Source organism: Schistocerca serialis, unplaced genomic scaffold, assembly GCF_023864345.2.
Source record: "Schistocerca serialis cubense isolate TAMUIC-IGC-003099 unplaced genomic scaffold, iqSchSeri2.2 HiC_scaffold_55, whole genome shotgun sequence".
Lineage (NCBI taxonomy): Eukaryota > Metazoa > Arthropoda > Insecta > Orthoptera > Acrididae > Schistocerca > Schistocerca serialis.
In genome coordinates this window covers 5,001-10,000 of record NW_026048135.1, presented here as the reverse complement: position 1 = coordinate 10,000, position 5,000 = coordinate 5,001, and the positions used below count along the sequence as shown (strand labels likewise).

Genomic DNA, 5,000 nt, shown 5'->3' with positions numbered 1-5,000 from the left:
TGCCTTAACCTAACCTATGTTGTGCCTTAACCTAACCTACGTTGTGCCTTAACCTAACCTACGTTGTGCCTTAACCTAACCTACGTTGTGCCTTAACCTAACCTACGTTGTGCCTTAACCTAACCTACGTTGTGCCTTAACCTAACCTACGTTGTGCCTTAACCTAACCTACGTTGTGCCTTAACCTAACCTACGTTGTGCCTTAACCTAACCTACGTTGTGCCTTAACCTAACCTACGTTGTGCCTTAACCTAACCTACGTTGTGCCTTAACCTAACCTACGTTGTGCCTTAACCTAACCTACGTTGTGCCTTAACCTAACCTACGTTGTGCCTTAACCTAACCTACGTTGTGCCTTAACCTAACCTACGTTGTGCCTTAACCTAACCTACGTTGTGCCTTAACCTAACCTACGTTGTGCCTTAACCTAACCTACGTTGTGCCTTAACCTAACCTACGTTGTGCCTTAACCTAACCTACGTTGTGCCTTAACCTAACCTACGTTGTGCCTTAACCTAACCTACGTTGTGCCTTAACCTAACCTACGTTGTGCCTTAACCTAACCTACGTTGTGCCTTAACCTAACCTACGTTGTGCCTTAACCTAACCTACGTTGTGCCTTAACCTAACCTACGTTGTGCCTTAACCTAACCTACGTTGTGCCTTAACCTAACCTATGTTGTGCCTTAACCTAACCTATGTTGTGCCTTAACCTAACCTATGTTGTGCCTTAACCTAACCTATGTTGTGCCTTAACCTAACCTATGTTGTGCCTTAACCTAACCTATGTTGTGCCTTAACCTAACCTATGTTGTGCCTTAACCTAACCTATGTTGTGCCTTAACCTAACCTACGTTGTGCCTTAACCTAACCCATATTGTACCTTAACCTAACCCATATTGTACCTTAACCTAACCCATATTGTACCTTAACCTAACCCATATTGTACCTTAACCTAACCCATATTGTACCTTAACGTAACCTAATTTGTGCCTTAACGTAACCTAATTTGTGCCTTAACGTAACCTAATTTGTGCCTTAACGTAACCTAATTTGTGCCTTAACGTAACCTAATTTGTGCCTTAACGTAACCTAATTTGTGCCTTAACGTAACCTAATTTGTGCCTTAACGTAACCTAATTTGTGCCTTAACGTAACCTAATTTGTGCCTTAACGTAACCTAATTTGTGCCTTAACGTAACCTAATTTGTGCCTTAACGTAACCTAATTTGTGCCTTAACGTAACCTAATTTGTGCCTTAACGTAACCTAATTTGTGCCTTAACGTAACCTAATTTGTGCCTTAACGTAACCTAATTTGTGCCTTAACGTAACCTAATTTGTGCCTTAACGTAACCTAATTTGTGCCTTAACGTAACCTAATTTGTGCCTTAACGTAACCTAATTTGTGCCTTAACGTAACCTAATTTGTGCCTTAACGTAACCTAATTTGTGCCTTAACGTAACCTAATTTGTGCCTTAACGTAACCTAATTTGTGCCTTAACGTAACCTAATTTGTGCCTTAACGTAACCCATGTTGTGCCTTAACGTAACCCATGTTGTGCCTTAACGTAACCCAATTTGTGCCTTAACGTAACCCATGTTGTGCCTTAACCTAACCTATATTGTGCCTCAACCTAACCTATATTGCGCCTTAACCTGACGCACGTTGTCGCTGAACCTGCTCTGTAATTGTTATGCAACTCGTTAAATTAGTGTAGTGTTGCCTAACCGCAACCCTCGCAATATAGTTCGCTATTCGCACTGCCCGGTCCCCTGTGTATCGCGTCATGTTAAACACCTTGCAGGTGTTGCTGACTTTCCACATGCTCCTGCTATACACTGTAATGTGGATAGCAGCAGGACGTACATGCCCCCCCCCCTTCCCCCCTGCCTTCGCAAGCTGGTCGTTGAGAAGTTTGCATGTTCAATGCCCTTCGCATGCCGACGTACTCAGCCTACGTTGTGGTACGGCCTGTCACCTGTCCGCCGATGTACGCAAAACCCACAAACTGTACTGCACATTGGTCCGTATGTACTGAATGATACATCGTGGCACATGTGTGACCGTACGACGACTGCGCCTAGCAACGGCAGACCATACAGTCCAAATATTGTGCACGCAGCTACGTGTCGTCTCCCTATAAGAGCTGGATTGCAGTGTGGTACGCCATTCAGACGTGTGGGAGGAACGGACGCCCTGGATGGCGATCAGCATGAGCAGTCTGTTGATGTAGTGGAGCGTGTATTCGGACGTAGTCGTCTCTTCTCACACACCGTGATAGCATGTTGCACCGCGTTCCACATCTGCGACATCCTGCAGAGGCCGGCTGACAGTCGTTCGCGCAATGGACACCGCATACGTACGGGGGCTACCTTCCACGTGTTCTCGAGGCGTGCACATGTTGTTGCGTCTATGTGGGCAGACGTAGTGTGTTGTGACACCTGACACAGGCATGCAATACTCGTTGCAAATGGCGATGGACGTCTACGTTTGCTGGTGACGTTACGCAAATGAACAACAGGTAACCCGTTGTGGTGCGGTTGTTCTCGCTAGAGGTGAATCAGTGTTGGCGACGATCGGTCGAGCTATTAACCGGTTGTTTCAGGGATACCCACCATGCCCACGAACGTGAAAGGGGACCCACCATGCCCACGAACGCGAAAGGGGATCTGGGTGTGAGGCGATACGCGGCGGTGGCTGGGTGGGACCGTCCCCGGCCGGTGAGGGGGGGCCGCCCGGCGTGCTGGCAGCGCGGTGCGTGGGCGCACGCGCTACAGCCGGCTGGTGGGGGCGGCCAGTGGCAGGCGCGCCGGCCGACGGACGCGGCAGGCGGCGCAGCTGCGCGCCGGCGCCCCCTGCTCGCGGCGCCTTGCGGCCAAAGTAGGTCCTCGCGGGCCCGGTGCGAAGCGCGGTGGCCATCTGCAGTGTGCTGGTCCGATTGAGGACTGTGTGCGCTGAGGATGCGCCGCCGCCCGGCGCTCGGCGCCGCGACGCCGTCTGCTGCTCGGTCGCCCCAGCGGTTCTCGCAGGTGGTTTGTATCGCAGCTGTGCGGACGTGTTGGCGCGTGCGCTGTGCTGGGAGAGTTCGCTTCGGCACCCAAGTGGGGCTTTTGTCCTTCTGTGGCGCTGGCGTTGGAGCTGCCGGTCACCGTAGGTGGCGCGTGTTGTCTCCCGCCGGCAATGCCACGACAGCACGCTCCCGGGCCTCTGTCGGCAGCGGCAAGCTCAGTTGGGAGCACGGGTGGTCGCACCTAAAGCGTCTACTCGCCTAACTCCGGGCGATTGCGCCTCTCTCGAACCCGACCAAGTACTTAGGACGGCGCTGCGCGCCGCCGGGACCTGAGAGGGTTTCGAGGTGTGTTGTGCAGGGGAGCTCAGCCTCCTCCTGTTTGCAGAATAATTGAGCGGACGCTTGCGTGTTCGCGCGGGCCCCCGGGACACACTCCCGGGCGGCCGGCTGCTCAGCTCTAGTTGACGCAGCTCCCTGGTTGATCCTGCCAGTAGTCATATGCTTGTCTCAAAGATTAAGCCATGCATGTCTCAGTACAAGCCGCATTAAGGTGAAACCGCGAATGGCTCATTAAATCAGTTATGGTTCCTTAGATCGTACCCACGTTACTTGGATAACTGTGGTAATTCTAGAGCTAATACATGCAAACAGAGTCCCGACCAGAGATGGAAGGGACGCTTTTATTAGATCAAAACCAATCGGTCGGCTCGTCCGGTCCGTTTGCCTTGGTGACTCTGAATAACTTTGGGCTGATCGCACGGTCCTCGTACCGGCGACGCATCTTTCAAATGTCTGCCTTATCAACTGTCGATGGTAGGTTCTGCGCCTACCATGGTTGTAACGGGTAACGGGGAATCAGGGTTCGATTCCGGAGAGGGAGCCTGAGAAACGGCTACCACATCCAAGGAAGGCAGCAGGCGCGCAAATTACCCACTCCCGGCACGGGGAGGTAGTGACGAAAAATAACGATACGGGACTCATCCGAGGCCCCGTAATCGGAATGAGTACACTTTAAATCCTTTAACGAGTATCTATTGGAGGGCAAGTCTGGTGCCAGCAGCCGCGGTAATTCCAGCTCCAATAGCGTATATTAAAGTTGTTGCGGTTAAAAAGCTCGTAGTTGGATTTGTGTCCCACGCTGTTGGTTCACCGCCCGTCGGTGTTTAACTGGCATGTATCGTGGGACGTCCTGCCGGTGGGGCGAGCCGAAGGCGTGCGACCGCCTCGTGCGTGCTCGTGCGTCCCGAGGCGGACCCCGTTGAAATCCTACCAGGGTGCTCTTTATTGAGTGTCTCGGTGGGCCGGCACGTTTACTTTGAACAAATTAGAGTGCTTAAAGCAGGCAAGCCCGCCTGAATACTGTGTGCATGGAATAATGGAATAGGACCTCGGTTCTATTTTGTTGGTTTTCGGAACCCGAGGTAATGATTAATAGGGACAGGCGGGGGCATTCGTATTGCGACGTTAGAGGTGAAATTCTTGGATCGTCGCAAGACGAACAGAAGCGAAAGCATTTGCCAAGTATGTTTTCATTAATCAAGAACGAAAGTTAGAGGTTCGAAGGCGATCAGATACCGCCCTAGTTCTAACCATAAACGATGCCAGCCAGCGATCCGCCGCAGTTCCTCCGATGACTCGGCGGGCAGCCTCCGGGAAACCAAAGCTTTTGGGTTCCGGGGGAAGTATGGTTGCAAAGCTGAAACTTAAAGGAATTGACGGAAGGGCACCACCAGGAGTGGAGCCTGCGGCTTAATTTGACTCAACACGGGAAACCTCACCAGGCCCGGACACCGGAAGGATTGACAGATTGATAGCTCTTTCTTGATTCGGTGGGTGGTGGTGCATGGCCGTTCTTAGTTGGTGGAGCGATTTGTCTGGTTAATTCCGATAACGAACGAGACTCTAGCCTGCTAACTAGTCGCGTGACATCCTTCGTGCTGTCAGCGATTACTTTTCTTCTTAGAGGGACAGGCGGCTTCTAGCCGC

General features: G+C 51.6%; 1 non-coding gene across 1 annotated transcript in view; it reads left to right on the top strand.

Annotated features, from left to right (window-relative positions):
- Positions 1-3,485: 3,485 nt before the first annotated feature.
- The window catches only part of LOC126447938 (small subunit ribosomal RNA), a 1,909-nt gene continuing 394 nt past the window's right edge, over positions 3,486-5,000 (top strand). Inside the window, exon 1 of the ribosomal RNA XR_007583950.1 lies at positions 3,486-5,000. This exon is cut by the window's right edge and continues 394 nt beyond it. This is a non-coding gene — a ribosomal RNA (small subunit ribosomal RNA).